This window comes from Dasypus novemcinctus, chromosome 9 (assembly GCF_030445035.2).
Source record: "Dasypus novemcinctus isolate mDasNov1 chromosome 9, mDasNov1.1.hap2, whole genome shotgun sequence".
NCBI lineage: Eukaryota > Metazoa > Chordata > Mammalia > Cingulata > Dasypodidae > Dasypus > Dasypus novemcinctus.
Window position 1 is genome coordinate 107,076,420 of NC_080681.1, and position 21,156 is coordinate 107,097,575.

Below are 21,156 nucleotides of genomic sequence, written 5' to 3' on the forward strand. Positions count from 1 at the left end.
GGAGGAAAGAACAGAGGATTGGGGATACCTGGGAAACCTGTTAAAAATATATTCTTGGGTTACCCTGAAGATTCCGATTCCGGATTCGGGGTGGGGTCTGGTGGGAGACCCAGACAGCTGAATTTTTAACAAGCTCCTAGGTTAATTCAGAAAGGCTTAGAGCCACTGTGCAGGGACAGCCAGTCCTCCAGGGGGCGGAGTAGACATCAGAGATGTCACTATCCCTAGTCATACCTGTGGCTCAGTGGGGCAGCCATCCTCAAAGTGTGGATAGTAAGCATACCTAAATAGAGCTCCCAGGGTTTGAACTCCCCTCTCCCAGTCCCTGGTTTCTGCAGGAGAAAGAAACTCCAAGCCTGCTTGGCTCCAGGCTCCATGAACCACCTACACTGGAATCTCCTGGGTGCTTGTTAAAAATACATTTCCTGGACCTCACCACCCACTTAACTGAATCAAAATCTCTGAAAGTAAAATCTGAAAAACCGCTTTCCCCCACCCCAAACCTTCATTTTCAGCAAGTTCTCCAACTAAGTATGCTGTTTCATCAAAACTTGAAATGAATCTCTTTAGGGGATGGGGAAAGGATTTGACCCCCAAATCTTTGTCACTAGGCAGGAGTTTGGATAAATAAAGTGATTTTCATTTACTGAGTTTCTGTTATTTGCCAGGCATCAGGCTAGATAAAAAGTGTGTCCCTATTACAGACCCAGGAAACTACAGCTCTCAGAGGTTCATTGGAGGTGTTAGCAGAGTATCAGAGGCAGTGACCAAACCCCAGTCTAGCAGATCCTTCGAGTTGACATTTAAGAATGTCCACCTTAGGCCATGGCCCCGGCCTGCTTTCTTCTGTGACTTAATACCTCTGTTTCCTTCTAAGTCCGACCAGATATGCTGGTGAGGATGGGGTGAGGTAGAGATAAAGAGTAATTTTCAACCCAGAACACTGGAAAGCTGGAGCTCCAGGCGTAGCCCTAGGCTTTTGTCAGAATTAAGTTCCTTTGCTTCAGTCAGGCCAGGGAGTCCTGAGCGCAAGGGTATGTCTTCAGATGGAAGTTTGTGAGGCTGGGGATGACTGTGCCTCCCCCAGATGGGCTGGTTTCAGAAGGCAGGGCCGATTGGGTATCTCTGAAGGCACCTCCTTGTTTGGGGCGCTGTGGACAAGCCTTAGTCTGTGGCCTCCTGTGGGCAAGGCTGGTTGTGTGTCCCCTCAAACAAGGCCAACTTCTGAAGGCAGCATTGGGTGTTTTCCATCAGATTGGGGCTGGCTGGAGTCAGGGCTGCTTCTTCCCCAGGGAAATGTGGGCTTCTGAGGACAGGGCTGTATCCCCCCTCAGAAGGTGGTTTCCTGAGGACAGGATTGGGACATCCCTTAGGTCAGGGCCCTTCTTCCCCTCAGTCAAGGGGCACATTTCCTCCCCTCATCCGTGAATCCAGGCCCAGCCCTTCCAGCGGGGCTCAGCGTTGGGTGGGACAAGTGCTGTGTTATCGGCTGAGCTGATGTGCAGGGACGTTCTTGGCTGGATGTGAATATTCCAGTGACCTCGGGGTGGGAGAGCCTGGGTGGGGGCCCTGCCAAGGAGCTGACTTCCTGCAGCTGTCCTGCCCACTCAGCAGAGCTGGCAGGCGATCCTCTCCTAATTCATCCTGCCATTGCTGAGCAGAGATTGGAGACTTGAGTGCCGTGAGTCACACACTTCGGCCCAGACCTGTCCTCTGCCTCCTCCCTATTCCCTGCCCTGCTTCCTGAGTTCCCAGAGAAGCTGTCCAGGAAACATGCTCTCTGTGGCCCCCACCTCTCCCTCAGCTCATTTGTCACCTCCTAGACCACTGTCCTCACTGTTTCTCAGGTAAGTGACTGGTGGCTTGGGTGAGAGGGTCAGGGCTGGCTGCTTTGCGTAGCTTGCCTGCAGAGTCCTCGATTCGGAAGGGTGCTGAAAGGCTCTGAAGGGTTCAGCAGCGCGTCAGGCTGAGCTGGGCTGTCTCTGGCTTCCCTCCCATCATCACTCTCCTGGGCACACAGCCCACCTTCCTCCCCAAGACTCAGCACATGTCCTTTCATCCCTTGTGACACTTAACACACACACACCAACAGACACAGCGTTTCCTCACACCCAGCACACAAACACACCCTCGTCACCCACACACACGGTTCAAGGCTCTTCACAGAGTCGTAACACACACACACAACCCATGGGCTCTATACACAGTACACGGTCACCAGATGACACCGCATCCTGCCTACAGCATGAAACACACATCCGCATGGGCACGTAAGTCGCACAACGGCCCTGACAGATGCAGCGTGTGATCCTTACGTGACACCCGGAGCAGCGCTCCACTCACTCGCTGCACACAGACCCGCTTCCCAGAGACACGGAAGCAGCCCCCCTACATGCACACACTTACAGACCAATGCAACCGCCCGTACACGGGCCTGGAACTACCTCAGTCCCCAGAAAGGTCCCCAGGACCGCCAGCAATCCCTCCCGCTCACACACTTGTGCTCTGTGGGGAAAGGGGGATGCGAGCCAGGGCTCTCAGCCTTGCCGGGGAGCATGAGAAAAGCTGTTTCTCCCAGCTATCTTTTTTTTTTTTTAAGATTTATTTATTTCTCTCCCCCCCGCCCCCACCCCCACCCCCACCCCCACCCCCGCCCCCCAGTTGTCTGTTCTCTGTGTCTATTTGCTGCGTCTTCTGGCACGGGAATCTGTGTTTCTTTTTGCTGCGTCATCTTGCTGCGTCAGCTCTCCGTGTGTGTGGCGCCATTCCTGGGCAGGCTGCACTTTCTTTGGCGCTGGGCGGCTCTCCTTATGGGGCACATTCCTTGCGTGTGGGGCTCCCCTACACGGGGGACACCCCTGCGTGTCAGGGCACTCCTTGCGCGCATCAGCACTGCGCATGGGCCAGCTCCACACGGGTCAAGGAGGCCCGGGTTTGAACCGCGGACCTCCCATGTGGTAGACGGACGCCCTAACCACTGGGCCGAGTCCGCTTCCCGTCTCCCAGCTATCTGTAGGCTGCCTCCTATGGCCCTGGGATTCAGCATGCTGAATGATTTAAAAAAAAAAAAAAAAAAAAAGCTAGCTAGCATTTATCGCTTGCCTATTCTGAGCTGGACACTGTGCTAAATGCTTTTGCAGCGTTATTTATTTATGCAATACCCTTTTGAGGTATTATCTCATTTTGCAGCTGTGGAAATAGGCTCAGAGAGAGAGAACTGAACTTGCCTGTATGTGCCACAGCTAGGAGATTTAAACTTAGGTGAGTCTTACTCCAGAATCCACCTCCTTTTTAATTAAAAAATTTTAAAAATAGGTAACAAATTAAGACAGTTCAAAGTCCAATAGATTTAAAAGATTAGACAGTGCAAAGACTCCCTCCTATTGTTCTCTGACCATCCAATTTCCCTCTCTGGATGAAAGGTGAGTTATCTCTTGGAGACCTCTCTTAACTACTGAGTTGGTCCCTGAGACCCACCCCGTTTTCAAGGCATTCTAGCCTTAACTGTTCCTAGAGTGGTGCGCTGACTCTGGGGTTTATGTAAGCGCACCTCCCCGTCCCCCACCCCCAGGTGCAAAGCTAGCGGCCTCCCTCCGCAGGGGCTGAGGGGCGAGGCAAGAAGCTCTAGGGCTTCTTCTGACTTAAGTCCTCAGGTCCTTGGGTGGCCTGGGTCTTCTTCCCCTTCTCTCACTCCGGGGGCCCTGACCACATCCCTGACACTTTCTTTCAGGATCTGGCACATGGTGGGGTGATCTCTCTTACACGCTGGAGGAGCAAAGCAGTTCCCACATTGCTGTGGTAGTTCTCAGCCCTGACCAGAGAAGGGAAAGATGAGGGGAGGAAGAGGAGAGTGGAGAATGACAACTAGCTAAGAATCTGAGGCTCAGGAGGCTTGAGTGACTTGTCCAAGGTGACACAGTTGTTAAGTGGCAGAAGTGAGATTCAAACCCAGGTCTGTCTGATTCCAAAGCTTGAGCTCTTTCCACCAGGGTTTGTTGTCTTCTCTTTTATTGAGAAAGTGAACAAGAGAGAATGAGAGAGAGATCCAGAGAGATCCAGAGGGAGTCAGAGAGGAGTTGCAGTTAGGAGGAAGAGAAGCTTGAGGAATACTAGTATCGGGGCTGACCTCTCCAGAGAGGGGTCTCACAGGGAAATCTGCTTCCCCAGTTATTTTAGGGCTGTCAGGGTCTGTGGTTTTGATAGTCCCATTCATAAATATGGTACATAGCTCTATTTCGTTCTTATGCAATTATTTTTTAGTGACTATGAAATTTCCTCCATCAGGGTCTTACACATCTTTTCCAAATTTTTTTAATTTGCCAAGATATTTTTCTTGCTATTACAAATTGCATCTTAAAAATGACATTTTCGTTTATTGCTTGTTTAGAGGAATGTGATTGGTTTGTATATATTTATTTCATACTGAGAAATCTTGTTAAAGTCTTTCTTTAGTTCTAAAAATTTGTTCATGTAATTGTTTTGATTTTTCTATGTAAATAATCATATTGTCTGTGAAAATGACAGTTTTGCACTTCCTTTCCAATCTTTATAACTCTTTTCTTTTTGGTCTCATATCCTTCACAATCTATATGTGCAGGACATATGATTATTCTCATTTTGCAGACTAAGAAACTGAGGCTTAGCAAAGTAAAGTTGCTTTTCCAAATTCACACAGAGAGTTGGCAACAGTTAAAATGAGAACTCAAGTCTATAACTACAAAACCTACAGTCTTTCCCTGTTATTCTTCTTCTCACATTATCCTCCATTTAGAGATGAGAAAAGGGCTGTTCACAGAAGTGATGTTTCACAGAGGTGACATGTCTAAATCACTCTGGATGAAGGACAGATTGGGAGAGCAGAAAGAAGTTGCTTAAGATTTCATAACAGGTGTGCAGTTGAGCTAGGGTTTGGGGTACCTGGGTCCATCCCAGTTCTACCACCAGTCAGCTATGTTACCTTGGTAAGTTACGTCCTCTCTAACCTCATTCATTCAGTAAATTTTATTGAGTACCTGCAGTGTGTCAGGTAGTGTTCCAGATATTGGGACATAGCAGTAAGCAAACAAATGCCTGCTTACAATTTAGTCGGGGAAGGAGACAATGAGCAAAGTCAATAAAATATACGTGGTGTCAGATGTGTTGTCGTGGGGAAAGAGAAAGCAGGGTAGGTGCTGGGAGCGTTGAGGGTTGACTGCAATTTATCTGGATGATTAGGAAAGGACTCACTGAGAAGGTGGTATTTGAGTCAAGATGTGAATGTGGTGAAGGGATGAACTGTGTGAATATCTGGAGAAGATGTCCCAGGCAGAGAAACGAGCAGGTGCCTGAGGCAGAAGTGTGCCTGGTGTGTTAAGGCGCAGGAAGGCCAGGGTAGGGGGAGTGAAGGAGAGAACAGAAAAGCAGAGCTGCCTCAGAGACCACGCATTTCCTTTCAGTGCTCTAATTCTGCCCGTGTCTCTTTAAATAGTCCCCCCATCCTTGGATGACACAGTATGAGTGCGTCTGTCATCTCTTTCCAGGAGTCTATCTGATGCACATGCCTTTTTACAGCTGGTTTGATTGCCCTGGGTTCCAAACAAAAGTTTGGGATTTGAGGAGATTGTGTGTGGTGGGTGAGCTTGGAGCAGTATGGGTGAACTAGCCTGAGGAAAGAGGTGAGTCTGGGCAAGTGTGAGTGAGGGGATAAGTGCGGGCCCCCGAGTGTACAAGTGTGCATGTGAGTGGGTGTCTTTGTATAATGGTATGTCTTGAATGTATGTGAGTGTGTAAGAGTCATATGCATAAATGGTTTGAGTGTGTCTGCCTGGTGTGATGGAGGTGAAGTCAGGGGAGAAGGGCAGATTTTTGGCCTCAGTCCCCTCTTGAAGGTGGTTTGTCCCTTGAGAACCAGTCCTGGCTTTGATAAGGGGACAGCAGGAGGAGGCTAGCCCAGACACCCAGGTGGAGCTGAGGCTGGACCCTGCACGGGCAGTCAGGAGCCTACACTCCTGGCTCCGCTGGGCACCTGCCTTGTGAGGGACCTCTGTCCTTGCCTGGACCTGTTTCCCTCTCTGTTAGGAGGGAGCTGGATTGGCTGAGGGCTGAGGACCTAGCTTCCTCAGACGGGGTCCACTGCAGTGCCTGGGGGTGCTCCATGAACGTTGTTGGTTGAGTGAAGGAGTGAGCACATGAACTGGCAGCTGAGGTGGAAGCTCAGGTCCACGCCTCCCTTACACACCCCCCAAGTCCCAGTCCAACTCGCGGCTCTCAGGCACCCGCTTGCCTCACACACATCCACACACGCTTACGCCCTGTGTTCCTGTTCGCACCCCCCCCAGTTGCCCACACCTGGTCACCCGCGATTCCATGCTGCTCACACTTGGGCTCCGGGTCTTGGGAAGCTTCCCCGCTCCCACCCCCGTGGCACCTTTGTCACCACGCCACCAGGATGCTCCTCTCTCCTCAGCCTTTCTGTATTGGGGTTCGCTCCTGCCCTCTCTCCTCCTCCTCTCCCTTTCTTGCATTCTCTCTCATCCCCAAACACACCACATGCCCACGCACGTATGCACACCAGGCACACGCTCATCTTGTTCTCTTTGACCTCTCCGGGCCTCGCATCCTCCTTCCTTCACATTTCCCCGTTTGCAGGGCTGGCTTTCTGCGCGCCTTTCTCCCTCCATCTCTTCCTCCGCCCTCTCTCATTTTTTTTCCTGACTCCCTCTCTCCCTCCTCCCTTCTCATTCTGTTTTCTCAGCCACTCATTTCTTCTCTCTCAGTTTCTCCGTCTTTTGAGTGCACGCCCTTGCAATATCTTGCTCTTTCTCGCTGTCGCCCCAGCTCCTGGGCATGCCCCTGTCCCCGCCCCCCAGCTCTCTGCTCGGCCTCTGTCGTGGAGCAGCGCCCAGGGTGCAAGTGGCCCAGCCTGGATGTTCCTGTGGCATCCGTCGGGGGGCCCTAGGGTCACGGCATTTCCTCCCAAGGGTGACTTGGCAGGGTTGTACTGTTTCCTCATTTCTGCAATTTCCAGCTGTCACAGAGGCTGGGGCTGAGGCCGGGGCCCAGGCAGAGACGCTCCCAGGGCAGCTGCTGCCCCTGGAAGAGGTAAGGAGTGGTGGTGGTGGCAGGGGGGGGAGGAGCATGGTCTCCACCCTGGCTGGGCAAGGGGGAAGCATAGGACAGCGTCCTCGGGAGGCCAAGGTTATGCCCCCAGACTGCGCCTTAACAAATGTGGGGTTCTGTTTGAAGAGACGGTTCTGGCACCTTTCTCAGGCCCAGTGCTTCATGTTTAGAAAAAACTTCTCTCATGGCCAAATTTTCCAGAGGGAACCCAGCTCCCTTCTCTGGTTCCCTGAGGCCAAGGCAGTGCTCAGGTGCCCTCACAGAGCTCCTGGGGTGGCTGGGTGGGGTGATGATGGTGATGGGTGGGGGTTATCTAGGTCTAGGGAACTGACTACCATCTATTAAGTTGTGGGATCTTGCCCAAGCTACACCTCTCTCTGAGCCTCACTTTCCTCAATTGTCTAATGAGAATTATCATAAGGGGTAAAGGGGCTGGCCTAGGGCTAGACACTTAGGAGTCCACTAAATGCTGGGTTTTCCCAGGGGGGAGATGAAGATAACAAGGTAATTGGTACAAAGAGCCACACGCACAGCCAGATTCCCCATCAGCGTTCCCCAGCCGCCAGGGATGGTTCAGACTGTCCCCTGCTCCTCTCTGGCAGGGGTCCAGGCGTGGGGTTGGCAGGGAGGGGCTGCCCGGTACTCGCAGACCGGTGAAGAACGAGGGAACCGGAGGAGTCTCTCCCCAAGTGTTCAGACAGCTCTGACTTGGCTCCAGTTGAATACACAGCTGTGTTCCCGGTGTTTGGTGAGATCACGTGGAGGTGGTTTCTGCTTTAGGTACTGACGGCCCAGCCTGGGAAAGAAGTCCGTCCTGGGGTGAAGAAATAGCCCTGGACCTCACATGGCCACTAGGGATTTGATTTTCAGCTCTTGCTTACAAGCTGCGACTTTGGACCCTTCAGGAGCCTGGGTTTCCTCCTTTAGTAGATTGGGGTTTATAATACTGACCTTGTTGGTTTGTGGGAGGATGAAGTAAGAGGCTGAGCGAGAAAGTGCTCTGTCAGTTGTAAAATGGTGCATAAACACGAGCAAATGCGTTACCACTAGAAGTGGTGCTGTAATTGTCAGCGTGGGTGCCTTGAGGACGAGGGATTTGTTTTACTTGTTGTTTTACCCTTACCCTTAGCACAGGTGGAGTAGATGCTTGGAAAATATGCAGTGACTAAAGGGATGATAACGTAATATGTTGTGGCGGGAGGTGGAGCTTCTGATGCCAGCTCTGTGGACCAGGGCTTGGAGGTGGGTGGGGCGCCGCATTTCACCGACACAAATCGCCAGGCTCAAGATGGTGGTGGCAAGCTGAGGCCAGAGCCCGGAGCCTGGAGCCTCGTTTTCTCGCTCTCTCTCCAGCCATTCCCCCAGGTTGCTTCTTCCTTAAGAGGGGAAGTGGCTGGCTGGCTGCAAGGCTGATGTGTGTGTTTACTCATTCATTCACTCAAACGTTTTCTGAGGATGGGAGGCAGGCAGCTCTCAGTAATTGAGTAATAACCATGTGCACAAATTGCCTCGTTCTGCCAGTGAAGAAGGTTTTATTACCATTGTGCAGATAAAGAAACGGAGGTTGGGGGAGCCAAAGATGACCCAGTTAAGAAAGCGCAGAGCTCAGCGCAGATGCAGGTCTGTGTGACCCCAAGGCCCTGAGCCCTGCACCCAGCCGCAAAGCACCAGCAAGACTCAGGAGCTCCCAGGCTGGGAAAAATACCTAAAAATCAGAAAGTTTTCTGGTATAACAGAGGCATGTGCCCAGTACCAGGGAAGCCCAGAGGATGAGGGACCTCCCCTGCCTCTTCACTCACCTGGCCACAGACAGACACCGCCTGGGTGGGAGGAGAAGAGGTCCAGACCAGATGCAGTGGCCCCAACCCCACAGGGGTTTCCTACATCAGTTGAGCCAGGGCCCAGTCTCCTCAAGGTGATATGTACACCTGGGGTCAGAGTGGGCCACCTCCATCTCTGGGGTCCTAACCCTGTCCCTGGCCTCTCCCCAGGCAAGGAGTTCCATTCATTCAGCCAATGAATGTGCCTGCCTTGGTGTTAGACTTCTTGTACTAGGAGCCATGGGCAGCTCAGTCTGGAATTCTCCAGAGGCTAGGGTACTGACTTCAATTTCCCTTCAAATCTCTCTGCTTCTTAGAGAAGTATGGTTGATTAGTGGAACCACTCCATGAAGGGACTCTTTAGAGAGTATGGCCAGAGCAGGGCACAAATGTCAGACCTCAAGGGAGGTCAGAACAGGATATGACTTGTTTATTGAGCACCTACTATATGTCTTGCCATTTTAGAGGTATATTTGCTTATAGTCTCTGGGGAATCCTGTGAGGTCAGCGTTGATATTATTCCTATTTTACAGATGAGGAAACTGAGACACATAGAAGGAAAGGATTAAACTGAGAGTGACCGAGGCTGGTGTGTAAGGGTGTGGAAGTGAAGGGTAAAAAACCATGGCTTGGTGAGATAGGGGGAGGTGAACGGTCAGTGTATCTATTTAGTAAGTATTTTCTTGAGTGTTTTCTGTGTGAGGAGGCCAGTAATGGGTGCTGGTGCCATGCCAGGCATTAGTGTGGTACATTTGTTGCAATTGATGAAAGAATGTTATTATAATTGTACTATTAACTATAGTCCATGGTTTATATTAGGGTTCATTGTTTGTGCTGTACAGTCCTATGTTATTTTTTAAAAATTTTTATTCTAGTTCCATATATAAAACCTAAAATTTCTCCTTTTAATCATGTTCAAATATATATTTTGGTGCTGTTAATTATGTTCACTATGTTTTGCTACCATCACCACCAACTATTACCAAAATTATATGATTTAAGCATTAACTCACCAATACCTACTCCCCAGCTGGCTCCTGTAACCTCTACTTCAGATTCTGACTCTAGGAATTTGTGAGATCATATAATATTTGTCTTTTTGTGTCTGGCTTTTTTTACTCAACATGATGTCTTCAAAGTTCATCCATATTGTCACATGTATTAGAAGTTTATTTCTTTTTATGACTGAATAATATGCCATTGTATGGATGTACCACATTTTGTTTATCCATTCATTGGTTGATGGACACTTGGTTTGCTTCCATCTTTGGTGATTGTGAATAATGCAGCTATGAACATTGGTGTGCATGTATCTGTTTGAGCTCCCAATTCTTTTGGTTATATGCCTAAAAGTTGGATTGCTGGGTCATATGGTAATTCTATATTTAACTTCCTGAGGAACCTCCAAAATGTCTTTCACAGTGGTTTCAACATTTTATATTCCCACCAACAGTGATGGAGTGTTCTTATTTCTCCACATCCTCTCCAACACTTATAATTTTCCATTTTTTAAAAAAATGGTAGTCATTTAGTGGGTATGAAATCTTATTGTGGTTTTGCTTTGCATTTCCCTGATGGTGAATGATGTTGAGCATCTTTTCATGTGCTTTGTGGCCTTTTGTATATGTTCTTTTGAGAAATGCTTAGGCCCAGGTTTTTAATCTCTATTTCACCAATGAGGAAATGGAGACTCAGAGTCATGGAGTGAGTTTAGTGGCTGAACCAGGATTGATCCCAGCTCTAGTGCTGCCAGGCAGGAGTGAGAAAGATGCAGAGCAGACCCTGCTCTCCCTTTGCCCTATCCCCTTCCCAACTCCAAAGGTGAAAGCAGGGGCCCAGGCCAAAGGCATCTCTTTCTAAGGACCTTGTAGCGTCTGGAGCTCCTATCCTTGGGCTGCAAAACAGGTTTCTTGGTTAGCCGAGGAACAGGTGTGCTTCTAGCAGAGGGTTACAGCTTGGACTGGAAAAGAGAGAATGGGTCTTGCAGTTCAACATTCCAAGTCTACCTCTACCATTTACCAGCTGTGTGACTGTGGACAAGTCTTTTCCCCTCTCTGACCTCACTTCCTTTCCTAGAAAAATAGGTGCTTCATAAACCCCATCTCCCAAGGTTAATTTAAGGAGTAAATGTGATCATAGCTAAGAAGTGTCTGCACATTAAACTAGTAAGTGGTGCCCAGCTCCCCGATCCTTTTATGGGCTGGCTCAGTTTCTCTTTCAGCTCCACCCTCCCCACAGAGCAAGGAGTCTTGGATCAGATGGGTGTGCCCCCTTCCAGCCCAGGCTCTGTTGTGAATACACCCCCAGGCCAGGAACTGCTGTTGCCGGGCATGTGGATGAATTTGGACATGTCTAATTTATAACTTAGACGTAAAACCTAGAAATATTTAGACATTTATACTCTTGACTCTAACTGACCCCACAAATGTTAGGGGCTGGGCTGCCTGGTGAACCCAACTTTCCCAACACCCAACATGCACGCATTTGGGGAAGTAACTAGCACACACTTCCTTATGCCCAGTTCAGGCCACCCTTCTTATTGTCTTGCTAAGGATGGAAACCCTTTTGTTAGGTTTCCTGGGAGCAGGGATGTTTCCAGACAAACCAGAGGATGAGAACTGTAGGGAGCATGGAGGTGGAACCTGCACACTGTGCAGGACAGAGGGTGGAAGTTCCAGACTGCAGACAGAAATATTCTGGTCTCTGTGAATACTATGAATATTTATGTTCCCTCTCCCCCTCAAAAGCTGAGCACTGAGCCGGGGCCTATTGTCCAGCCTTGATCCACCAGAAAAGGGCCCGTATATTAAGCTGAGTGGTCTGAGCGGCCTCCTTCTGCCTCCAATGCTCCTCCCTCCCTGAGTTGTTGAAAGTGTGGTTGGCATTACCCCGAGGACAACTTTTTGGGCCTTGGAGGACAGTCAGTGTGTGGGACAGAGCCACTGGGGTCAGGGGTGACCCCTGGTCTCTCTCCCCTGGCCCTAATTATCTTGGGGAGAGGGAGGTCTGGACATTTCTGCCTTATGTCCTGCTCAATTCAGTTTGCCGACTTTTGCAAACTGTGAAGATTACAACATTTTGCAGATGAAGAAACTGAAGTTCAGAGAGGTGAGTGAACAGCAGAGTCAGATGTGAACACAGGTTTTTCTGCCTCCAACGGCCTTGTTCTCCCCACCCTAGTCTGCCCCTGGTCTGCTTCCCCCAGAATGATTGCACAAAGCTCCTTGGAGTAGCCATTAGGGGCTTGGTCATTCATTCACCCATTCAGTCCATCCCCAGTGCCAAGCACTGGGCATAAAGTGATGAAAAGCATCTAGTCCCTGCCTTCAAGAAGCATCCAGCTTCCAGGAAGATGGAGGATTAGATATACATGGGATCCCTTCTCTCCCCAAAAAAGTAGCTAAAGAACAGGCAGAGATGGCCTAGAAAAAAATGTTCTAGGATTTAGGAGAAGAAAGAGAGGGGGCACAGGAAAATAATCTTGACTGAAAGACCATGAGTAGAAGCTGCAGCTGCAACCACCAGCACCCTTCCCCAACCCTACGAGCAGTCCATTTAAAATTCTCTGGTCTCGGGCTGGTGACTATGGACAGAGGGAGTTGCAGGTATCCACCTCCCCAGAAAAAGGGAGAGAGAGAGGGACACAACCTAAGGCTGACTCAGCTTTTGGCCTGCAGATTTGGTCTGCTGCTTCCCAAATGCCCGTCCAGGCCAGGTGGGGCCGTACCATTACTTGCCTTGGGAGTTAGCACATGACTAAAGAGCTCCAGTCCTCTCAATCACCTTCCCTACTGATTGGAACTGGTTGTTGAGGACTCAGAGGGGAGTGGAATTATTTCTTTTCTGGGAAAAGGAAGGGAGCTGCCAAGATGGGTTGGAGAACAGCTTCTGAGAAAGTCTCAATTGTGATACACTGAATAGCCTCTAGGCAGAATCCTGTCACAGCAAACACACTCCAACCAGGCTTTGAACTGAGAGGGATGCCAAAAAGCATCATCTCCTGACAGACCAAGGAAATGCATGAAAGGAAAGGCCCTTGGAAGTAGGTCTGCAACCCATTACTATGCCCAGGGCCCAGATTTGAGCGACTAACAGGGACAATCCTAAAGACACAGAACAGGTTGAAACAAGAATCAAAGAACGGCAGTAATGCACAGTCTCCTGCCACTAAATCCATACAAAAAAGAGAGAAATTGAGCATCAGAATAAACTCACCATCCTAATCAGATGCCTAGATGTCAGTAAAAAATTACAAGCCATGCTAAGAAATTGGAAGAAATGGCCCAAGCAAAGGAATGTATCAAAGCCCCAGATGAGACACAGGATTTGAGACAACTAATCAACAAGGTTCATACATTCTCCAAATCAAAATAATGAATTGAAAGACAATATGACTAAAGAGATAAAGGACATCAAAAAGACACTGAATGAGCACAATGAAGAACCTGAAGAGAAAAATAACAGGACTTAGGAGAATGAAAGATAGAATAGGTGAGATAAAAACACATTAGAGGCATACAACAGCAGACTAGAAATGATAGAAGAAAGAATAAGTGATGCAGAAGACAGAACAGCTGAAATGGAAGAGAGAGGAGAGAGGAAAGAAAGCAAAAAATTGAGCGGGGACATAGGGAGTTGAATGATAACACGAATGCAACAACATATGCATCATGGAAGTTCCAGAAGAAGAAAAGGGAAAAGGAGCAGAAAGAGTATTTGAGGAAATAATAGCTGAGAATTTCCCAACTTTCATGAAAGAAATGAATTTACATGTCCAAGAAGCATATCATACCCCAACCAGAATAAATGCAAAGAGACCTACTCCAAGACACATACTACTCAGAATGTCAAATGTCATAGATAAAGAGAAAGTTCTGAGAGCAGCAAGGGAAAAGCAAACCATCACATACAAGGAATCTCCAGTAAAACTTAGTGTGGATTTCTCATCAGAAACCATGGAGGTAAGAAGACAGTGGTATGATATAATTAGGAAACTAAGGGAAAAATATTGCCAATCAAGAATTCTTTATCCAGTAAAATTGTCTTTTATATATGAAGATGAGTTTAAAATATTCACAAATAAACAGAAACTAACAGAGTTTGTAAAAAAGAGAATCTGCCTTAGCAGGAAGTATTAAAGGGTGCCTTACAGTCCCAAAGGAAAAAACAGGAGAGAGAGGCTTGGAGGAGAATATAAAAGGCAAGAATATTCAGAAAGGATAACTAAAAGAGTAAAAAGACAGATGAAAATAAGATTCAACATATGAAAACCAGAGAATAAAATGGTGGAAGTAAATTATATATTTATAATAATATTAATGAATGTGAATAAATTATACTCCCAATCAAAAGATATAGGCTTGAGAAGCAGACTTGGTCCAATGGATAGGGCACCCGCCTACCATATGGGAGGTCCGCAGTTCAAACCCCGGGCCTCCTTGACCCGTGTGGAGCTGGCCCATGTGCAGTGCTGATGCGCACAAGGAGTGCCCTGCCACATGGGTGTCCCCCGTGTAGGGGAGCACCACGCAAAAGGAGTGCACCCTGTAAGGAAAGTCGCCCAGCGCAAAAGAAAGTGCAGCCTGCCCAAGAATGGTGCCACACACATGGAGAGCTGACACAAGAAGATGATGCAACAAAAAGAAACACAGATTCCCAGGACCACTGATAAGGATAGAAGCAGTCACAGAAGAACACAGAGAGAGCAGGCAACTGGGGTGGGGGCGGGGGGAAGGGTGGGAAGGGGAGAGAAATAAATTTTCAAAAATCTTAAAAAAAAAAAGATATAGGCTTGAGAAATGAATGTGGCTCAAGCAGTTGGGTGTCTGTCTATCACATGGGATGTCCTGGGTTCGTTTCCGGTGTCTCCTAAAGAAGATGAGCAAGACAGTGAGCTGACATGACAGGCCAGTGTGGTGAGTGGATGTAACAAGATGGTGCAACTAGACAACACAACAAAGAGACGCAATGAGGAAATACAATGAGAGACTCATCAAGCAGGGAGCAGATGTGGCTCAAGCAATTGGGCACTTCCCTCCCACATGGGAGGGCCTGGGTTTGGTTCCCAGTGCCTCCTAAAAAGAAGACAAGCAGACACAGAACACAGAATGAACAGACAGAGAGCAGACAGTGAACAAAAACAACAAGGGAGGAGGAGAAATAAATAAAATAAATCTTAAAAAATAAAAGATATACACTTGGGAAGTGGATGTAGGTCAAATGGTTGAGCACCAACTTCCCACATACAAGGTTCTGGGTTCAGTTTCTTTCTTTTCTTTTTTTTTTTTAAAGATTTATTTATTTATTTCTCTCCCCTCCCCTCCCACCCCGGTTATCTGTTCTGTGTCTATTTGCTGCATCTTTGTCCACTTCTGTTGTTGTCAGCAGCATGGGAATCTGTGTTTGTTTTGGTTGCATCATCTCGTGTCAGCTTTCCATGTGGGCGGCGCCATTTTGAGGCAGGCTGCACTTTCTTTCATGCTGGGTGGCTCTCCTTATGGGGTGTACTCCTTGCGCGTGGGGCTCCCCTATGCGGGGGACACCCCTGCGTGGCGCAGAACTCCTTGCACGCATCAGCACTGCTCATGGGCTAGCTCCACATGGGTCAAGGAGGCCCGGGGTTTGAACCGTGGACTTCCCATGTGGTAGACGGATGCCCTAACCACTGGGCCAAGTCCATGCCTGGGTTCAGTTTCTGACCCCAGTAGCAAAAGAAGACATATAAGCTTGGTGCCAATGCAGCTCGGTGATTGAGCACCTTCCTCCCATGTAATAGGTCCCCGGTTCAATACCTGGTACCTCCTAAAAGAAAAGTATATAGGCTGACAGAATGCATAAAGAAAATACGAGCCATCCATATTCTGCCTACAAGAGACTCACCTTAGACCTGGGGATACAAACTGGCTGAAAGTAAAAGGTTGGAAAAAGATACTCCTCACAAACAGTAACCCAAAAAAGGGCAGGATAGCTATACTAATATTGGACAAAACATACTTTAAATGCAAAACGATTATGAGATGCAGTAGGCCATTATATATTAATAAAAGGGACAATCCACCAGAAAGAAATAAAGGTCATAAATATCTATGCACCTAACCAGGGTGCCCCAAAATATATGAGGCAAACTTTGGCAAAACTGAAGGGAGAAATAGACATTTCTACAATAATAGTTGGAGTCATCAACACACCTCTCACATCATTAGACAGAACATGTAGGCAGAAGATCAACAAAGAAACAGGGAACTTGACCTAACAGACATATACAGAACGTTGCATCAAACTCCAGAATCATACATTCTTCTCAAGTGCTCATGGATCTTTCTCCAGTATGGACCACTTGTTGGGTCACAAGGCAGGTCTCAACAATATAAAAAGATTGAAATTGTACAAATCACCTTATCAGATCATAAAGGAATGAAGCTGGGAATCAATTACAGATGGGAAAGGGGAAAATTCACAAATGTGTGGAGGCTGAACAACATCCTCCTAAATAAAAGAAGCAATTGTGAGAAAAATTAGTAAATATGTGGAGATGAATGAAAATGGAGCACAACTTTCAAAACTTATGGGATAAAGCAAAGGCAGGCTTGAGAGGGAAATTTATAGCCCTAAATGCCATATTAAAAAAGAAGAAAGAGCTAAAATTAAAGATCCAACTGAACAATTGGAGAAACTAGAAAAAGAAGAGCAAACCAATCTCAAAGCAATTTATCCTTCTGGAAAGAAATAATAAAGATTAGAGCAAAAATTGAGAACCAAAAAACAATAGAGAAAATCAACAGAACTAAAAGCTGGTTCTTCGAGAAGATCAATAAGATCAATAAACCCTTAGCTAGACTAACAAAGAAAAAAAGAGAGAAGATACAAATAAAGTCAGAAATGAAAGGGGAGAAATTACAACTGACCCCATAGAAATAAAAAGAATCATAAGAGGATATTATGGGAAGTAGATTTGGCTCAATAGTTAGAGCAGCCACCTACCACATGGGAGGTCCAGGGTTCAAGCCCAGGGCCTCCTGGCCCGTGTGATGAGCTGGCCCACACATAGTGCTGATGTGCGCAAGGAGTCCGTGCCACTCCAGGGTGTCCCCCGCGTAGGGAAGCTCCACGCACAAGGAGTGCACCCTGTAAGGAGAGCCGCCCAGTCCAAAAAAGAGTGCAGCCTGATCAGGAGTGGTGCCACACACACGGAGAGCTGACACAGCAAGAGGATGCAACAAAAAGTGACACAGATTCCCGGTGCCACTGACAAGAATTTAAGACAAGAACACACAGTGAATGGACATGAAGAGCAGACAACTGGGGGGGGGGGGGGGACAGTGGAGGTGGGTGAAGGGGAGAGAAATAATAAAGAAATAAATCTTTAAAAAAAGAATATCAATGTTTTTTAAAAAAAGGATATTATGAGAAACAGTATGCCAACAAACTAGACAACTTAGAAGAAATGGACAAATTCCTAAAAAATTGCACTAACAACCTGCACTGATACTACGAGAAATACAAGAACTCAACAAACCAATCACATTTAAAGAGATTGAATCAGTCATTAAAAATCTCCCAACAAAGAAAAGTCCAGGACCAAATGGCGTCACAGGTGAATTCTACCAAGCATCTCAAAAAGAACACCTATCCTGTTTAAACTCTTCCAAAAAATTGAAGAGGAGGGAAAATTACCCAACACATTTTATAAAGCCAACATCACCTAATACCAAAGCCAGATAAAGACACTACAAGAAAACAGATTACAGACCAATCTCTCTAATGAATAGAGATGCAAAAATTCTCAACAAAATGCTTACAAATAGAATCCAATAGCATATCAAAAGACTTAAACGCCACAATCAAGTAGGATTTATTCCTGGTATGCAAGGGTGGTTCAACATAAGAAAATCAATTAACATAATGCACCACATTAACAAACTGAAGGAAAAAAACACATGATTATCTTGATCAACGCAGAAAAAGCATCTGTCAAAATTCTGCATACTTCCTTGATAAAAACCCTTCAAAATATAGGAATAGAGGAAAATTCCTCAATATGATAAAGGATATATGTGAAAAACCCACAGCCAATATTGTATGCAATGGGAAAATGTTGAAAGCTTTCCCTCTAAGATCAGGAATAAGATAAGGATGCCCACTGCCACCTCTATTATTCAGTATTGTGCTAACAATTCTAGCTAGACCAATTAGAAAAGAATCAAAAAAAGGTGCCCAAATAGGAAAAAGGAAATAAAACTCTCACTATTTGCAGAAGACATGATCCTGTATAGAAAATTCTGAAATTTCTATGAAAAAGAAAGCTACTTGAGCTAATAAACAAGTTCAGCAAAATAGCAGGATACAAGACCAACATGCAAAAATCAATAATGTTTCTGTACACTAGTAGTGAACAATCTGAAGAGGAAATCAGGAAAAAAAATTCCATTTATAATAACAACAAAAAGTCTCAAATACCTAGGAATCAATTTAATGAAAGATGTACAGGACCTATATTCAGAAAACTATAAAACAATGCTAAAAGAAATCAAAGAAGATCTAAACAAATGGAAAGACATTCTGTGTTCATTTTTGGGAAGACTAAATATTGTAAAGATGTTAATCCTACATAAACTGAATTATTGATTTAATGCAATACCAATAAAAATTCCAACATCCTACTTTACAGAAATAGAAAGGGCAATTACCAAATTCATTTGGAAGGAAAAGTTCACCCGGATAACCAAAAGCATCCTAAAAAAAAAAAAAAAGAAAGAGAGCCATGTGGAATGACTTTCACTGCTTGACCTTGAAACATGTATAATGTTACCATGGTCAGCACAGCATGGTATTGGGAAGCAGATGTGGCTCAATGGGCTGGGCATCTGCTTCCCACATGGGAGGCCCTGGGTTTGATTCCTAGTGCCTCCTGAAAAAACAAAAACAAATGTCAAGGAAAACAAAGGAGGAAGCCAAATCAGGGGAGCTGATGTGGCTCAGCGATTGAGCACCACTTCCCATATACAAGGTCCCAAGTTCAAACCCTGGCCCCCAGCACCTCAAAAACAAAAACAAAAACAAAAACAAAAACAAAAACAAAAACAAAAACAAAACAAGGAAGCAGACTTGGCCCAGTGGTTAGGGCATCCATCTACCACATGGGAGGTCCGCAGTTCAAATCCCGGACCTCCTTGACCCGTGTGGAGCTGGCCCATGCGCGGTGCTGATGCACGCAAGGAGTGCCCTGCCATGTAGGGGCGTCCCCTGCATAAGGGAGCCCCATGCTCAATGAGTGTGCCCCGTAAGGAGAGCTGCCCAGTGTGAAAGAAAGTGCAGCCTGCCCAGGAATGGTGCCGCACACACATGGAGAGCTGACACAAGATGACACAACAAAAAGAAACACAGATTCCCATGCCACTGACAACAACAAAAGCGGACAAAGAAGAACATACAGCAAATAGACACAGAGAACAGACAACTGGGGGGAGGGGGGGAGGGAAGAGAAATAAATAAATAAATAAATCTTTAAAAAAACAAAAAACAACAACAAAAAAAACCACCCCAGCCTGGTATTGACATAAAGGTAGACACATTGATCAGTGGGATAGAATTGAGAGTTCAGATATAAACCCTCACCTCTTCAATATAGATATTCTTTGGATATCTATAACCAAAGAATGAGAGGACCCCTATCTCACTCACTATACAAGAAGTACATCAAAATGGATCAAAGAGCTAAATATAAAAGCCAGAACCTACTAGAAGAACATACTCGGACACATCTTCAAGATCTTGTGGTAGGTGGTGGTTTCTTAGACCTTCCACCCAGAACATGAGCAAGAAAAGAAAAAATAAATAAATGGGACCTCCTAAAAATTAAACACTTTTGCATCTCAAAGAACTTTGTGAAAAAGATGAAAAGGCATCTGACTCAATGAGAGAAAATATGTGGAAATCACATATCCGAAAAGGGTTTAATATATATGGTACTTATGGGAAACAGATGTATTGACCATATAGGAGGTCCAGGGTTATGCCCAGGGCCTCCTGGTGAGGGCAAGCTGGCCCATGCAGCAGGTTGGCCCATGTGGAGTGCTGGCCCATGTGGAATGTGGCCCCGGCAGGAGAGCCACCCTGCCTGGGAATGCCGCCCAGCACGGGAAAGCCACTCCGCACAGGAGTGCTGGCCTATGCGGAGAGCTGGTGCAGCAAGATGATACAACAAGAGACACAGAGGAGAGAAGATAAGAAGATGTAGCAGAACAGGGGAGCTGAGGTGGCACAAGAGAGTAATCACGTCTTTCCTACTCAGGAAGTTCCCAGGATCAGTTTCCAGAGCTGCCTAATAAGAATACAAGGAGACACAGAAGAACATACAGCAAATGGACACAGAGAACAGACAACAGGGGAAACAGGCAGGGAGAAATAAATAAAATAAAATTTAAAAAAATATATATACATATACATGATACATAAAGAGATGGTACAACTCAACAAAAAAAGGCAAATTAAATTTGCCCATTAAAAAACGGGCAAAGGACTTGAATAGATATTTGTCCAACAAAGAAATACAAATAGTGAAAAATACATGAAAAAATGTTCAACTTCATTAGCAATTAGGGAAATGCAAATCAAAGCAACAATGAGATATTTCACACCTATTAAAACGCCACTATTAAAAAGAAAGAAAACTAAAAGTGTTGGAGAGGATGTGGTGAAATAAGAATGCTTATTCACTGCCACTGTGGAGGAATGTTTGGCAATTCCTAAAGAAGTTATATAGAGATCTGCCACATGACCTGGCAATATCACTTCTAGGTATATACCCAGAAGAACTGAGAGCAGTGACATGAAGAGATATCTGCACACCAATATTCATAGTGGTATTATTCACAATTGCCAAAAGATGGAAACAGCCCAGGAGTCCATCAACTGATGAATATATAAAGAAATGTGTATGCATGTGATGGAATATTGTGCAGCTGTAAGAAGAAATGAAGTTGTGAAGCATATGACAACATGGATGAACCTGGAAAACATTATGTTGAGTGAAGCAAGCCAGACACAAAAGGACAAATTCAGTATGAATGTGCTATTATGAACTATGTATACATGTGAACTCATGGAGTTGATAACTGGAATATAGGTCACCAGAAAATAGAATGAGGTTAGAAAATGGAAAGCTGAGAGTTAACCTGTGCAAAATTGGTAAAAAGGATATTTATTAATCTTTAGAAATGAATAGAAATGGTGAAAGCAC

General features: G+C 46.1%; 1 protein-coding gene across 2 annotated transcripts in view; it reads left to right on the top strand.

Moving 5' to 3' along the window:
* The first annotated feature begins 1,670 nt into the window (after nucleotides 1-1,670).
* PTAFR (platelet activating factor receptor) overlaps nucleotides 1,671-21,156 on the top strand; it is a 32,031-nt gene continuing 12,545 nt past the window's right edge. The window contains exons 1-2 of one of the 2 annotated variants that reach the window (XM_004455701.3): nucleotides 1,671-1,847; nucleotides 7,007-7,080. The gene's annotated coding sequence lies outside the window, so the exon portion shown is untranslated. The remainder of the gene's footprint in view (nucleotides 1,848-7,006; nucleotides 7,081-21,156) is intronic. The other variant, XM_004455702.3, reaches the window with a different exon arrangement.